This window comes from Eurosta solidaginis, chromosome 1 (assembly GCF_040869045.1).
Source record: "Eurosta solidaginis isolate ZX-2024a chromosome 1, ASM4086904v1, whole genome shotgun sequence".
In the NCBI taxonomy this organism is placed as follows: Eukaryota; Metazoa; Arthropoda; class Insecta; order Diptera; family Tephritidae; genus Eurosta; species Eurosta solidaginis.
The window spans coordinates 348738679-348753885 of NC_090319.1; the positions used below are offsets into that span (position 1 = coordinate 348738679).

General features: G+C 35.5%; 1 protein-coding gene across 9 annotated transcripts in view; it reads right to left on the bottom strand.

The window, feature by feature from the left end:
* Octbeta3R (Octopamine beta3 receptor) overlaps nucleotides 1-15207 on the bottom strand; it is a 492955-nt gene that overhangs the window by 231292 nt on the left and 246456 nt on the right. For all 9 annotated transcript variants that reach the window (XM_067762581.1, XM_067762582.1, XM_067762586.1 and 6 more), the window contains one exon: nucleotides 6111-6159. The gene's annotated coding sequence lies outside the window, so the exon portion shown is untranslated. The remainder of the gene's footprint in view (nucleotides 1-6110; nucleotides 6160-15207) is intronic.

A 15207-nucleotide genomic window follows, 5' to 3' on the forward strand; every position in this document is an offset into this window, starting at 1 on the left:
CTAAGAAACTTAGACCGTCTGAATGTAAATATTGTACTTTTGATAGACAGTTACTCGCTATTTATTTAACTATTAAACACTTTAAACATTGGTTGGAAGGTAGATCTTTCACGGTTTATACGGATCTCAAGCCACTTACATTTGCATTGAATTCAAAAGTAGATCGAAGTCCGAGGTAGACAAGAAATTTGGAGTTCATATCCCAATTTACTTGTGACATTAAATATATAAAAGGGGAATTAAACTGTGTTGCGGATGCGTTATCAAGGATACCCGAAGTTTTAATGTTAGAAACCATTGATGTAAATTTAAAAGAGTTATTTATTGAACAAGGAAAAGATGGTGAAATTAAATCATTAGTAGAGAATCTAAATTGTAGACATAAATTGGAACTAATATCAGTTCCATTTTTAAATATTCAAGAGAGACGTCACTTAATTTAACAAGGCCATATATACCTCAAGTGTTAAGAAAATTATTGTTCGAAAAATTACATGGTATAGCCCATGTTGGTATTAAAGCAACACGCTGGTTAATCACCAATAGATATTTTTGGCCAGAAATGAATAAAGATGTAAACCAGTGGGCGAAAGAGTGCATTAATTGTCAAAAAAGTAAAATTTATAGACATACAAAATCGCAAGTTTCGAAAATACCAATTCCAAAAGGACGTTTTGAGCATGTACATTTAGATATCGTTGGACCTTTTCCTCCATCACATGATTTTAGATTTATTTTAACTTTAATAGATAGGAATTCTCGTTGGCCTGAGGCATATTCTCTTCAAAATATTTCCGCGAAAAATGTGGCAGAAACTTTCTTTCGTCAGTATATATCTCGATTTGGAGTTCCGTTGACAATTACAACTGATAAGGGAGCGCAATTTACATCGCAGGTTTTTACAGAGCTCTAAAAACTATTAGGAAGTTATAAAATCATAACCACTGCTTATCACCCGCAAGCTAATGGAATTGTTGAACGCTTTCATAGGCAACTTAAAGCTTCAATTATGGCAAGTGGAAGTGCAGCTGAATGGTATGAGGAGTTACCTATAGTGTTGTTAGGTTTGCGATCATCCTATAAAGAAGACATTAAATCTACAGCTGCAGAGATGGTATATGGAGAAAATCTAAGACTTCCTTCGCAAATGGTAGTTCGATCTGAAAATAACTTTGACTCATCTGATGTTCTGTTAAAATTGAAACAAAATTTCAAGAATTGTGCATCAAACATATCTCACCATAAAAATTCACCAGTTTATGTTCCAAAAGATTTAAATGATTGCAAGTTTGTATTAGTTAGAGTTGATAGAAAGAGAACTGGTTTACAGGAGTCATATGAAGGACCATTTGAGGTAATAGAGAAAACACCAAAGTGGTTCAAAATTAATTATTTTAATAAATTTATGAATATTTCTATAGACAGATTTAAGCCTGCATATTTGGATGCGAGTAAATATAGTTGTTTGGATAAAAAAAAATGGGTTACATTTCATTTGTTAAATATGAAACAATTTGGAAGAGGGGAGTAGTGTAGGAATTTACTACACGTTGTTATGAAATACTTTTTGAGGTTAACACTTTAATTATTCTTTAAAAATCGAGTTTCAATTTTTTTATATTTCATGTTATTTTTGATGTGAAAACTTTATATTGGTTTTTTGAATTTATATTGAACAAATATAATTGAATTGTGCGTGTTCAATATATCTGGAAATTCATGAAAATCATCACAGTCCATACCAATGTAGAGCGTTGATTAGACAACGCCTAACGGGGTGCGTGAAATTTCTAAAAATGTAAGGCGTAGCATAACCTACTTTAGGTTCAGTTGGTCTTACTTATGACTATCAATACAAATTTGGCGCGTCCAACTATTTTATTTAATTGTCTGATCCACGCCCTAAATTGATGAGGATTCTGATGGCAAGTACCTGGGACCTACCTAATTATTTTAAAGATTTTAATATTATTATTACTTAATGTAAATATTGTTTTCAATAAAATCGTTTAATTTAAAAAATTTGTTTTATTAATTTATATTCAAGTTTTTAGTCTTTATTTAATTGCCTATTATTTCTTATTCTATTTAGTTCATTTAGTGACTCATTATTACAAGGACTCTTTCCTGACAATTTGTTACAATCTAAGTCCTCAATATATAATCCTGCCAAAGGCTTTACTCGACTCAGCGCCACGTGTCACTTTCATAAAGCGATTTCTATTTCCATGTGTTCCATATGAGCCAAATCGGACCACAAATACGATTTTTTGAAATATTTCGATACATGCGCCACCTTTCGGATTTTTTTTCTTATTATTGCATCGTCATGGGGTTCTTAACTAAATTCCAAGGTTCAAGCTTGTAGCTTATCGAGAAGTTAGTTAAATTATAATTACAAAATTCGTAAACAAGGGCTGGCCGCTACACAGAGTCAAGCCAAATAAAACCTTTTAAAAAGGCTGGTTAGCACATTTTAAATAAATTTTTAACCATCGTACTTTGCTCTACAATAACGGGTTGGGCATTTAAGCACTATCACTATAAATTGATAGTTTGCCCAAGTTAAGGTCAAAAACTGAAAAACTGTCTAAGATTTCTTCCGTATCAACCGTGGAATGTTCCAATAATAGATAAGTATGACAAAATAAGAAACAAGTAGGGGTGTCTAAGTTCGGATGTAACCGAACATTATATATGTACTAAGAAATATTTCTTGCTATAAAGACAATTGTATGACTTATCATGATCCTTTAATTTTTCTGCGAGTCATGGCCCCCAAACCTAGAAAATTGCTTGGTCAAAAGGGTCGATGACACATCCATTTTCACAAATTCGAATGTTTTTGTTTTTTCTTGTTTAAATTCCACGTGGGTAATGAAACACCATTGATATAAGGCAATTTTTTGCATAGATATAGCTTATTTTATTTACCCACTATCCTTTTAAAAATCTTTTTTTAAAAGTCGGCGTAGTTTTCAACCGATTAAGTTAATCTTTAGTGAAGGCAAACTCTCTGTCGAATTTTGTTATGATAGGTTGAATGGTTTTTTATGCATAATTAATAATATTTAAAATTGATTTTATCGAAAGTGAGCTGTTCCAAGGCAAGTTTTTATCAATAATCTCAATATAGGTACAACCAGGGACGGAAAATAATAATATTTTTTTTTTCGGAGTCGAAAAAGTCCTGGTCAAAAAATTGTCCTAGGTGAAAATGTTTGAGTTCCCAGGTATCCCTATAGCAATATCATGTCGAATCATGCCTCCTTTTTATTTTTTGAACTTTTTCCATTAAATTCCACATATAAAATTAAAATCTGTATTTTTATTTTTTTTAAATAAAATTTTTTTTTTTAATTCGGATAAGCCGTATCTTTGTTATCAAGCGGGACTTTAATTTCGGCCTTAAAAAATTAAAATTTCGACTTAACTTTTATTTCAGGACTTTTATTTTTAAAAGTCCGAGTGTAACTAGTTCTATCGGACTCAAAAAATAAGATAATAGTTTTTATCTTGATCCAAATATATTTAAAGTCCAAAATTAATAGTTTTGCAAGGACTTATATTTTAAAAGGAATAACAGTTTCAGCCCCTGGGTACAACCATTAAATTTTAACATTCTAGGTATATTATTTACTTAATACTCAGGTTTTTTGTGTTTTCCCAAATGTTATGTATGTAAAAAGTGAGCGTCTGATTTCTCTGATTTTCAATACCTATATATTCTGGTTTCAGACAAGCCCGTGTACCGAATTTTGTGAAGATATCTCAATATTTGCTCAAGTTATCGCGTTAATGGATGGACAGACGGACGGAAGTCTATATCTATCTCGATTCCTTTACAACCAACCGTTATCCAATAAAAGTTTATATACTCCGTGTGCAAAGCGCATTGAGTATAAAAATATGTATTGTAGGCACGCGAATTGCTCAAAACTACTGCAGCAAATGTTTGATTTCCTTAAATGGGTACATCAACCGTGCGAAGCCGGGCCGAGCAATTTGTTGGTTATATATTTACGTAAAGGCATTGCATTTTTTTCTTAAAATTGCACCTACTTTTTTTTTAAGTGGACATATTCATCAAAAACCGACTGGTCATACTAGATCGTTTCCGAAATGGTTGGGATAGTACCTTAATGGTGCTTGTTACACGAATGTAAAGGAGTGTGCTTATCCCTACAACAGTGAAAACAACTCAATGGTCTAGTACCCTTGTGTACAAATATACGCTGTGTATATAAAAAAGCTTCTTGTTTAACCGGATTCACATGTACGATATAGCCGTTCGATAGGAATACGCTTAAAAAATGATCTTTACTTTGTTTCTAACGTCTTATACAATAATTAAAAAAAAAAATGTTTAAGTTAAACGGCTTTATTATTATTATTATTAGGCCTGGAAGCACTGCGACCATTGTGCAGATCTATTGTGCATGATCTTTCAGCCTTGTTTTGTATCTGAAGGCTTTTGATGCATCTAATTACCTCTACAGACTTTTTACTACATATCACATAAGGATTAAGAGTCACACCACCTAGATGGGAGAGCCTAACTAGAGCGATGCATTCGTAGAGAATCTAAATCGGCGTTTCACCCTCCAGCTCACTGAAACGACAAATTTGGGTATCAGATAGATTTAACTCACTTAAATGATATCGTAGACCAGTGTGTCCCGTATAGTACCCAGTGGGAGTTCTTAGGTCCTCCTTGCTTACATTAATGAATTTGGCTGATACTCTCGTTGCCGGAAGTATAAACAGTTTGGCCTGTCTTTGCCTGGGCAATTCCAATTATCAAAAACTTACTTACTTACTTACTTAATTGGCGCTTAACCGTCTAAACGGTTATGGCCGTCCAACAAGGCGCGCCAGTCGCTCCTTCGCTCCGCCAACCGGCGCCAATTGGTCACACCAAGGAAGTTTAAATCGTTTTCCACCTGGTCCTTCCAATGGAGTGGGGGCCGCCCTCTACCTCTGCTTCCATAGGCGGGTTCCGATAGAAACACTTTCTTGGCCGGAGATCATCTTTCATTCGCATAACATGGCCTAGCCAGCGCAGCCGCTGCGTTTTAATTCGCTCGACTATGTTGATGTTTGCGTATAGCTCGTACAGCTCATCATTAAATCTTCTTCGGTACTCGCCATCGCCAACGCGTAGAGGTCCATAAATCTTTCGAAGAACTTTTCTCTCGAATACTCCCAAAGCCGCTTCATCTGCTGTTGTCATGGTCCATGCTTCTGCCCCATATAGCAGGACGTGTACGATAAGCGACTTGTAGAGTATGATTTTCGTTCGCCGAGAGAGGACTTTACTTTTCAGTTGCCTACCTAGTCCAAAGTAGCATTTATTGGCAAGATTGGTTCTTCGCTGGATTTCAGCGCTGATGTTGTTGCTAGTGTTGATGCTGGTTCCCATATAAACGAAGTCTTTTACTATTTCGAAATTATGGCTGCCAACAGTAGCGTGGTTGCCAAGGCGCATATGCGCTGACTCTTTGCTTGATGACAGCAGGTACTTCGTTTTGTCCTCATTCACCATCAAACCCATCTTTACCGATCCTTTTTCCAGTTTGGAGTAAGCAGATTATTAAAAACAATATTTAAATTTTGTAATAATAATAGTAAAAGCTAGAAAATAATTAGGTTGGTCCTAGGTACTAGTCATCACACTGTGTTCCAAATATGAGCCAAATCGCACCACAAATACGATTTGTTTGAATATATCGATCCATGCATCACCTAGCTGAGTTTTATTTTTTATTTTTATTGCATTGCCTACGGATTTTGAACTATATTCCAAGTTCTAAGCTTGTAGCTTATAGGGAAGTTACTTAAATTTCATTACAAAATTCATAAAGAACGCTACACAGAGTCAAGCCAAGTGAAAACGTTTAGAAACCACTTTTGTTAAGCAGGGCTATTGCCACTCGTACTGTCTATAACAAAAAAGGACCATTGCAAGTCTTGATAAAGATTTAATACTCTACCAAAGTCTATAAACGAAATGTTTCCAAAAAAACTAATGCATAACATTAATCAACTTCTCACCATGCAGCCAGGCTCACATATACAAATACATATACATATACATTATATCAACTTACATGCAAGGTGTAGGAACATATGCAGTTTTTTTCTGTTCATTGTTCACATCTGCAAAAGAAAAGAAAAATTACAAATTTAACTTGCATGATATTTGCAATTAGTCAACAATCTAATTGCTCTGGGAGGAAATTTCTTTTGTCTTTATTTTGTTAAATAGTTCGGTTTCGGGTTTTTACTCAATTGAACTCAAATGTTCAATAAAATAGAGCCAGTACTATTCAAATCCTATAAATGCAAAACAGTCAGGAACCTGGGGATTCAAATTTGTTCTACTTATAAGTAGGATTTTAATATTTAGACGTTGCCTTTGATGTGACAGGTTGCAATTCCACTAAACTATGAATAGTTATTGCAAAGATATTCATTGGAGTGCAATACTTGGTATTTATTATTCTTACTGACTGCAAACTTACTTACAAGTCTTTTTACGTCAGGTTTTCCCAAGCGCAAAACTTGATATCTCCAAAAATCACCGAAGTTGGTGCAAATGTTGTCATTTTAGGGTACACTTGATAGTTGTCCGGGATTTCGCTTAGCCCGAGACCTTCTATAACATTAATAATAAAACAGATCCGTGCAATCGCAAGCGAGGTCAGGTACTCCAAGATCACCTTCGATTGCATTATAGTTGACCTCAAGGTCTTGATAGCCGCTTGGATATCAGAGAAGATGCTAAATTCGCTAATCATAATATCGTTGGACAGGATCTCATCCTTTGCATCCATAATAGGGGTAACTTCCGTTTGGAAGATACTGTAATGAACTAACTTATACTTGTGGCGGCCACCGTGGTTTGATGGTAGCGTGCTCCGCCTACTACACCTTATGCCCTGGGTTCACACCCCGGGCAAAGCAAAATCAAAATTTCAGTGAAAACACATCTGCCTTGCTGATGCCGTTCGGAGTCGGCATAAAACATGTAGGTCCCGTCCGGCCAATTTGTAGGAAAAATCAAGACGAGCACGACGCAAATTGGAAGAGAAGCTAGGCCTTAAATCCCTTCGGAGGTTATCGAGCCTTAAATTTTTTTTTTTTAACTTGTGGCTTATATTTAACTCTTGACGAAAAAGCCCTATTTTTCAAGGTTGCACAGGGATCAGTTATAGGCATGCAACGGTCCGTCCTGTCAGGGATAAAGTCAAACCTTGTAAGAAGACTAGAGTGCCCGAAGTCAGAAAGTCGATAGCTCAAATCGCAAAGCCTGGCCAACGCCAGATTCACAGCCGCCTTTTCCGATGTACTGCGACTATAAATTTTATGTAAAAATGAAGTACGTTGAGTCAGTACTAGTAAAGTATGATTTTTGCATTTTTATACTCAGCTGAGCAGAGCTCACAGAGTTTATTAACTTTGTTCGCATAATGGCAATCCGTAACGGCATAAACTAATCGAGATAGATATAGACTTCTATATATCAAAATGATCTGGGTGAAAAAAGAAAGTCATTTAGCCATGTCCGTTCGTCCGTCCGTCCGCCCGTAACCATGATAACTTGAGTAAATTTTGAGGTATCTTGATGAAATTTAGTATGTAGGTTCCTGGGCGTTCATCTCAGATCGCTATTTAAAATGAACGGAATCGGACTACGACCACGCCCATTTTTTCGATATCGAAAATTTCGAAACACTTAAAAAGTGCGATAATTCATTACCAAAGGCGGATAAAGCGATGAAACTTAGTAGGTGAGTTGAACTTGTGACGCAGAATAGAAAATTAGTAAAATTTTGGACAATGGGCGTGGCGCCACCACTTTTAAAAGAGGTATTTTAAAAGTTTTGCAAGCTGTAATTTGGCAGTCGTTGAAGATATCATGATGAAATTTGGCAAGCACGTTACTCCTATTACTATATGTGTGTTAAATACAAATTAGCAAAATCGGATGACGAACACGCCCACTTAAAAAAAAAAAAAAACAATTTTTTTAAAGTCAAATTTTAACAAAAAATTTAATACTTTAACATTATATAAGTAAATTATGCCAACGTTCAACTCCAGTAATGATAAGTTGCAGCAAAATACAAAAATAAAAGAAAATTTCAAAATGGGCGTGGCTCCACCCTTTTTCATTTAATTTGTCTAGAATACTTTTAATGCCATAAGTCGAACAAAAATTTACAAATCCTTGTGAAATTTGGTAGGTGCATAGATGACGATAACTGTTTTCTGTGAAAATGAGCGAAATCGGTTGAAGCCATGCCCAGTTTTAATACACAATCCACCGTCTGTCCTTCCGCTCGGCCGTTAACACGATAACTTGAGCAAAAAATCGATATATCTTTACTAAACTTACTTCACGTACTTATCTGAACTCACTTTATCTTGGTATAAAAAATAGCCGAAATCCGACTATGACCACTTTTTCGATATAGAAAATTACGAAATATGAAAAAAATGCCATAATTCTGTACCAAGTATGAAAAAAGAGATGAAAAAAGGTAATTGGATTGGTTTATTGACGCAAAATATAACTTTGGAAAAAACAAATATATTTTTGGTACAATGGATGTGACACCCACCATATTAAGCAGAAGAAAATTAAAAAGTTCTGCAGGATGCAATCAAAAGCCCTTGGAATCATGGCAGTAAATTAGCGGTACCCAAAAAATGATGTTCTGGGTCACTCTAATCCACATTTTGGTCGATATCTCGAAAACGTCTTCAAATATACAACTACCACCACTCCCTTTTAAAACTCTCATTAAAGAGTCACCCCTGGTCCACCTTTATGGCGATATATCGAAAAGGCGTCCACCTATAGAACCAGGGCTCACTCCCTCTTAAAATACCATTTAATACCTTCCATTTGATACACATGTCATACAAACACATTCCAGGGTTACCCTAGGTTCGTTTTCCTACATGGTGATTTTCCCGTATTTTGTCTCCATAGCTCTTAACTGAGTATGTAATGTCCGGTTACACCCCAACTTAGCCTTCCTTACTGGTTTTTCTCTAAATTTTGTTTGGGTTTGACAGTTGCTGCTTTGCTATTCAATATTGAAAATATAAACTACGGGTTTTGATGGTGCGTATTTGCAATGACGTAGCAACTGCATAGCGGTATATTTTCTTAGTGTATTGCAGAAAATATGCTACGCAAGTTTTCAATTCAATGATGCTAGACCATTTGCATAAAATCCAGAACTCCATTTTTATGTTCGTCTTGAGCTTACATAAATTTACCATAACGTAAATATGGACAGTTAAAAAAGTCCAGAGATAAATGATTAAAAATATTTTACACATGAAAATCCATCAATCTTTATCTAATAAAAAAAAAAAAACCAAAAACCATTTACCTCAGTTTGCAAAATTCATCTTGATTACGCATATTTTCATGGTATGTATTTTATAATAAAGCTTTTATTGCATTTTGAGAAAATGATGATGATACCAAAAATTTTTTTTATGGAAATGTGAAGTTACCATATATTTATCACACACACATATGTATGTGTATACGCTTATGGATGTGTGGTATGTACTTTTGTGTAACATAATACGGTTCTACGTCCACAAAATGAGTGAATTATAACAGGCAATGTGGAACATTGATGCGAAAATAGCATGCAAGCACAAAATAAACAAAGTTAAATAATAAGTAAAAGTTATTTCTGAAATTATACATATTTATGTATGTACATTTATTCAAAGCTTGTTGGCAAGAAAGATCTTTTTTACTTATGAACTGATTTCCCAGATTAAGTAAATGTGAACAAAAGCCGTACAGATTGGGTAAGAATGTGTGAAAAATCTTCTTTCGCTTAAGGTAATATGCAATTTGCAATATTAATGTATGTATGTTTGAATTAATGTATGTGAAGTGTGAATAAACATTTTTGTTAAGAAGTAATTTTAGTAAGTTTTCTTGAGATATGAAATTCTTAAGCATACCTGTTTTACTGAGATGTTTTTCGACAAAAACGAAAAATGAATAAAAAAAAAAATGTAAGGCGCGACAACTTCCTACGAGATTTGGGCCGAGCATCTCTTCCAAGTTGCGTCGTGTTCCTTTTTTAGTTTTTCCTACAAATTGGCGCGACGGGACCTGATTGCATGCTACGCGTCCCCGATATGGTCGCCAAGCCTAAATACTACTCACTGGAAGAAGTTACAGGCCTGTGAAAATACTGCCCTCAGAACCGCCACAGGTTGTCTCCTTATGCCCCCAGGATACAATGTACATAATGACCCATAAACAGGAGCATCCCAACAGACATTTGATTGATGGTCCAACACTGCCAAGTGGCTTAAGGCGTCATCTCCGTAAGCATTATGAGGAAATGCGGCACCTGAGAACACAGCCGTATGAAGCCAAAAAACACAAGCAGGTCTTCAGTGAAATCCACAAGCAGGCGTCGGACTTCTATATAAGGAAATGCCCGGTGAATCCTGTACTCAAAAAATAATACCCTAAACTTGCAGAAGAGGAACGCTTACTCCCTCGGAAAACGCGAGCCACTCTAGCTCAACTTCGATCTGGATACTGTAACAGGTTAAACTCTTGCCTTTACAGAATCAAACCCCACATTCAAAATGTATGCCCTGCTTGCAATGTGTCCCCACATGACACCAACCATCTCTTCTATTGTAATGTGGAACCAACGCCTCTAACACTCCTCTCGGTCTCACTCACGGTACACCCCTGTTGAAACAGCAAGTTTCCTTGCACTCCCGTTAGAGGATATTGATGGCAATTTGTGATAGGACCACCTATTGGATGGGGTGAAGCACTGCTACAACAACAACATCAACAACAACAACAACAACGGGACCTACTTGTTTTAATGCCGACTCCGAATGGCATCTGCAAGGCAGATAAGTTTTTACTGAAAAGCAGAAAGACGCTCAGAAGTGCTTGCCAAACACTCGGTCGAAAAAAGAATAAGCGTCAAATATATAATAATACCGTTTAAAACCATAATTACAATAAATTGAAATTTAATTAAAGCTAAAATCTTAAATTTAGAATTAATTTTGGGATACATATATGCTGCAATATTTCGTTCACACAAAGGCAATTTATGGGAATCAGTGTGTAATCAAACGAAATGAGCTTACGGCAGAAGACCTGCTATTAGATGTTTTACGATTTAATGGATTTTTATTTATATACATATGTATATAAGTAACAAGCATGAAACGTAGCGGGCACTCTGACAAATTTAAAAATTTAAAAAATGTCTATAAAAAATAATTGCCAAAGCCTTTTATCTCTATATTATAGCAACTCTTGTAGCTTTCACTCTGCCTTCAGCCTTATTACAAAGTAGGGATGTACTTATTCATGAACAGACGCAAACAAACAATTAAGTTTCTCCATCAAATCCGTACTTAAGTTTATTCATTTGGTTCAATTTAAATGGTATACAGTCAAACGAATAATTCAGGCCTAACAGGGTTAATCCTAGTTTAAATTGCACGTCTACAGAACCATTAGTGAAGTCTGCGTTTTTCATGCATAGCTGAGCTATGTACATTAATTTTTTCCGCATAAATGTAGCTGGTAAAGGCATAAGAATGAGTGAAGAAAAAGAAGATAACACATTTTAAATTACTTCATTTATACAAATGGACCAAAAGAAACAAAAAATGTCTCTTTAAACAAAGACGAAATCGCGATTTCGAATCGAGCTCAAGGCCTAACAACAATTATTTTATCATTATTATCGTTATGATAAATTTTTTCATAAATTAAAAAATGTTTAAATTAGAATAGAAGAAAAGAAAAAAAATTTAGACATCTGCCAAAACTCGTTGTATAGATCCATTTCGGGAATTGCTAAATTCCTTCATCGGTAACGTTTAGGCGCCGCTGCTATAAAAAGAAGAGAAACAAGTAAAGACGGGACTGTCTTCGGCTGTGCCGAAGACTTCATACCTTTCATGAATGGAGCTGAACATTAATTTTATGTATAATATAATATATTAATTATAATAATAATCGGATGTATAAGATAAGAAATGTATAGTGAACAGATGTACATACCTAAACGATTTTTAAGATAAATATAAAATAAAAATGGCAAAAAACCCCCTTATCTGAACGATCGGTTGTATGGGATATAACTATATATAGCTCCGATCGAAATGATTTTTACAGGAAATCTTCTACGATATTCTAGAATAAATATCACCAAGTTTAACGTTTTTATATTGGAAATTAAGGGAGAAATGGCCAAAAATCTTTCTATCTGAACGATCGGTTGTATGGGATATAACTATATATAGCTCCGAACAAAGTGAATTTTTCAGGATATCTTCTATGATATATTGGAATATATATCACCGAGTTTCACTTTTATACTCTCTAAATTGCGGCAGGAATGACCAAAATCGTCTTATCTGGAAGATCGGTTGTATGGGAGGTATATGTTATAGTGGTCCGATCCTACGGGATCCGACAAATGTCTAATATAATACAAAAATAAATCCTTGTGCCAAATTTCTTTGAGATATCTCAAAGTTTGAGGGACTAGTTTGCGTTCAAACAGACAGACGGACGGACAGACGGACCGGGCTATATCAACTCAGTTCATCGCCCTGATCAATTCGGTATACTTAATGGTGAGTCTATCTTCTATATTTCTCAACGTTACAAACATCGGGGCAAAGTTAATATACCATTTCATGTTCATGAAAGGTATAAAAATGTATCATAACAATAATAACGATAAAATAATTATTGTTAGGCCTTGAGCCTCGATTCGAATTCGTGATCTAACAAAATCAGTAAGCCGATATAACAACACAAATTGGCAAAGACGTAATCTTGTTGAACTTTCAAATTTTAATATAACCACTTTAAAAATGTGTATGAGGAACAAAATTTGAAAGGTTGAGTGCAATAAATCGGCTTTCATATATTCTTTGCCTAAGTACAGCAATGTGCGCACAATATTTATATATTTGTTCCACATATACATTTTTACGGTAGTTATATTAAAATTTGAATATCAAAGTTCAACAAGAGTATGGGCTTCATTCTGTATTGCGAACGATAGCTCAGACGAACCGTTCGCCTCCAAACTATTTCCCCTTGCAATGGTATTCTTTATCATTTTCATGATATGCTGCTATCGTTTAACATAGTGCAAATAAACTAGCGATTCGTCTTTGAGGCAAAAAGAACGTTCGTTTCGTAATAAAAAATGATGTCCTATGTCTTTCTTTAAAGAGACATTTTTCATTTCATTAGGTCAATCTCTTTCTTAAAGAAACATTTTTCATTTCTTGTCGTCCATTTATAGGAAGTATTTGAAAATTTTTAATCTTCTTTTTATTTTCGCCTTTTTTTGCATTGTCAAGGTGACCTGAACTATGTGTAAGGTTTAACGTTTGTAGCTCGATCGCAAGATTCCAGATCTTTAAATGGATTTTTCAATACTTCTAAATATCTCGATCCCTGTCTCATCTAGAAAACTCTTTTGTTGTACATAATACAACCCTACAAAGCCCGAAGTTTCGTTTAAAGTTTCAGGTCTCCGAGTTATTGGGAAGTTCTTTAACACTCGAAAGCAAAATTTTCAAGTGTGGACGATTTCTTGAATTCTTGCGTTCCCTGAACCACGTACCGAAATATGTTCATAGTTTCAAGAATCTGGCTCTACAAGGAGTTACTCAAATATCGGTCGCAAAATTACACATGTTGTAAACGGACTTCCTAAATAACTCTGAATATCTCGATCCCTGTCCCATAGAAAACTCTTTTACCTAAATATTACAACTTTATAGTAGCTCGTTCAAAGTTTCAGGTCTCTGAGTTATCGGAAAGTTCCTTGAAACTCGAAAGCAAAATTTCCAAATGAGGACGATTTTTTGAGTTCTCACGTGTTCTGGACCACCTAACGAAAATGTTATTCCTAATTATGTATTGTCATGGGGTTCTGCGATATTTTCCTAGTTCCAAGAATCTAGCTGCACAAGAAGTTACTGAAAAAGCGGTCGAAAGAGTTCTCGAATAACAGTTTGAGGACTCGTTTCGAATTCGAAGCAAGGTGGCAACACGAAAATCAGGTTTCACGAAAACTACTTTTTTAGTTGACATGGTATGTGACATTATTGGTTTGAAGGAAACAATCTCCTGTGTTATGTTCCTATAATTAATTTTCAAATCTACATTTTTATTTGCACTGCGAACTTTGAAAAAAAATGTCAACTTGCTAATGCGGTAGTAAAATACTTAAATCGATAAAGACATACAGCTCGATAAGACAAAGTCTGAAATAGACTTCCCCGAATGCCAAGTTACAAAGACGTGTTGCTCTTGTAGCGATAAGAGCACTCCTTGAAGGCCTTGAGGAGTATTGTCCGTGTTAATGGTCCTTTGCCGGATGCTGATCCGGTACGTTCCGGTAACAGGTACCATTAAAGCACCAGCCCGACCATCGCGGAAACGATTTAGTATGACCGCATGAAACTTTCAAGGCCATACCGCCCTACCACCCCCTAAATCCATGTGGAACTTGGGGTCGGCAGAGCCTCGGCTGTTCAAGTAACAGGATTTACCCCGGGTAGGTGAGATTGACAATTGGGTTGGAGAAGCTATATTTTGCGCTGGCAACACAGTCAAAACGTTCCTCTACACAACCCCTTGAAACAATTTGGTATTTTAATCGTTTCTTACGACAGGCATACATACCGCGGGTATATTCTAAGCCTTCTAACCCTCTGGAGGTCGAACTCGAGGGTAACTCAAAAAATGTTTTTGTTTGCGAATTTGTTTCCGATTTAAATGTGTTCTTAAAGAATAATGAGGCGATTGCCTCGTAACCATGGGAACATGGACAATGAAAAGATCGTTCATGTAAGCTTGCGAGGTTGACACAGTTTAAAAGCATTTCGTGCCCTCAATTACACAGCCCGAAAATATTTGAAAAACTTCCAGACGTAGAAGCCTTCGTTAGAAATGTTTCTCCGTCCAGTTTTGAGGAGTTTTACACATAGCAGATCTAGAAGCATCAAGTGGCTTAAGTCCTAGAAAGAATCTGGTATTTGCCAAGGAGACGGAATTATTTTATAACCTAGGTCCTGGTTTTGATAGGGTTATTCAGTTTGGTCGTTAAACAAATTTATCGGAATACTATGGGCTCATTC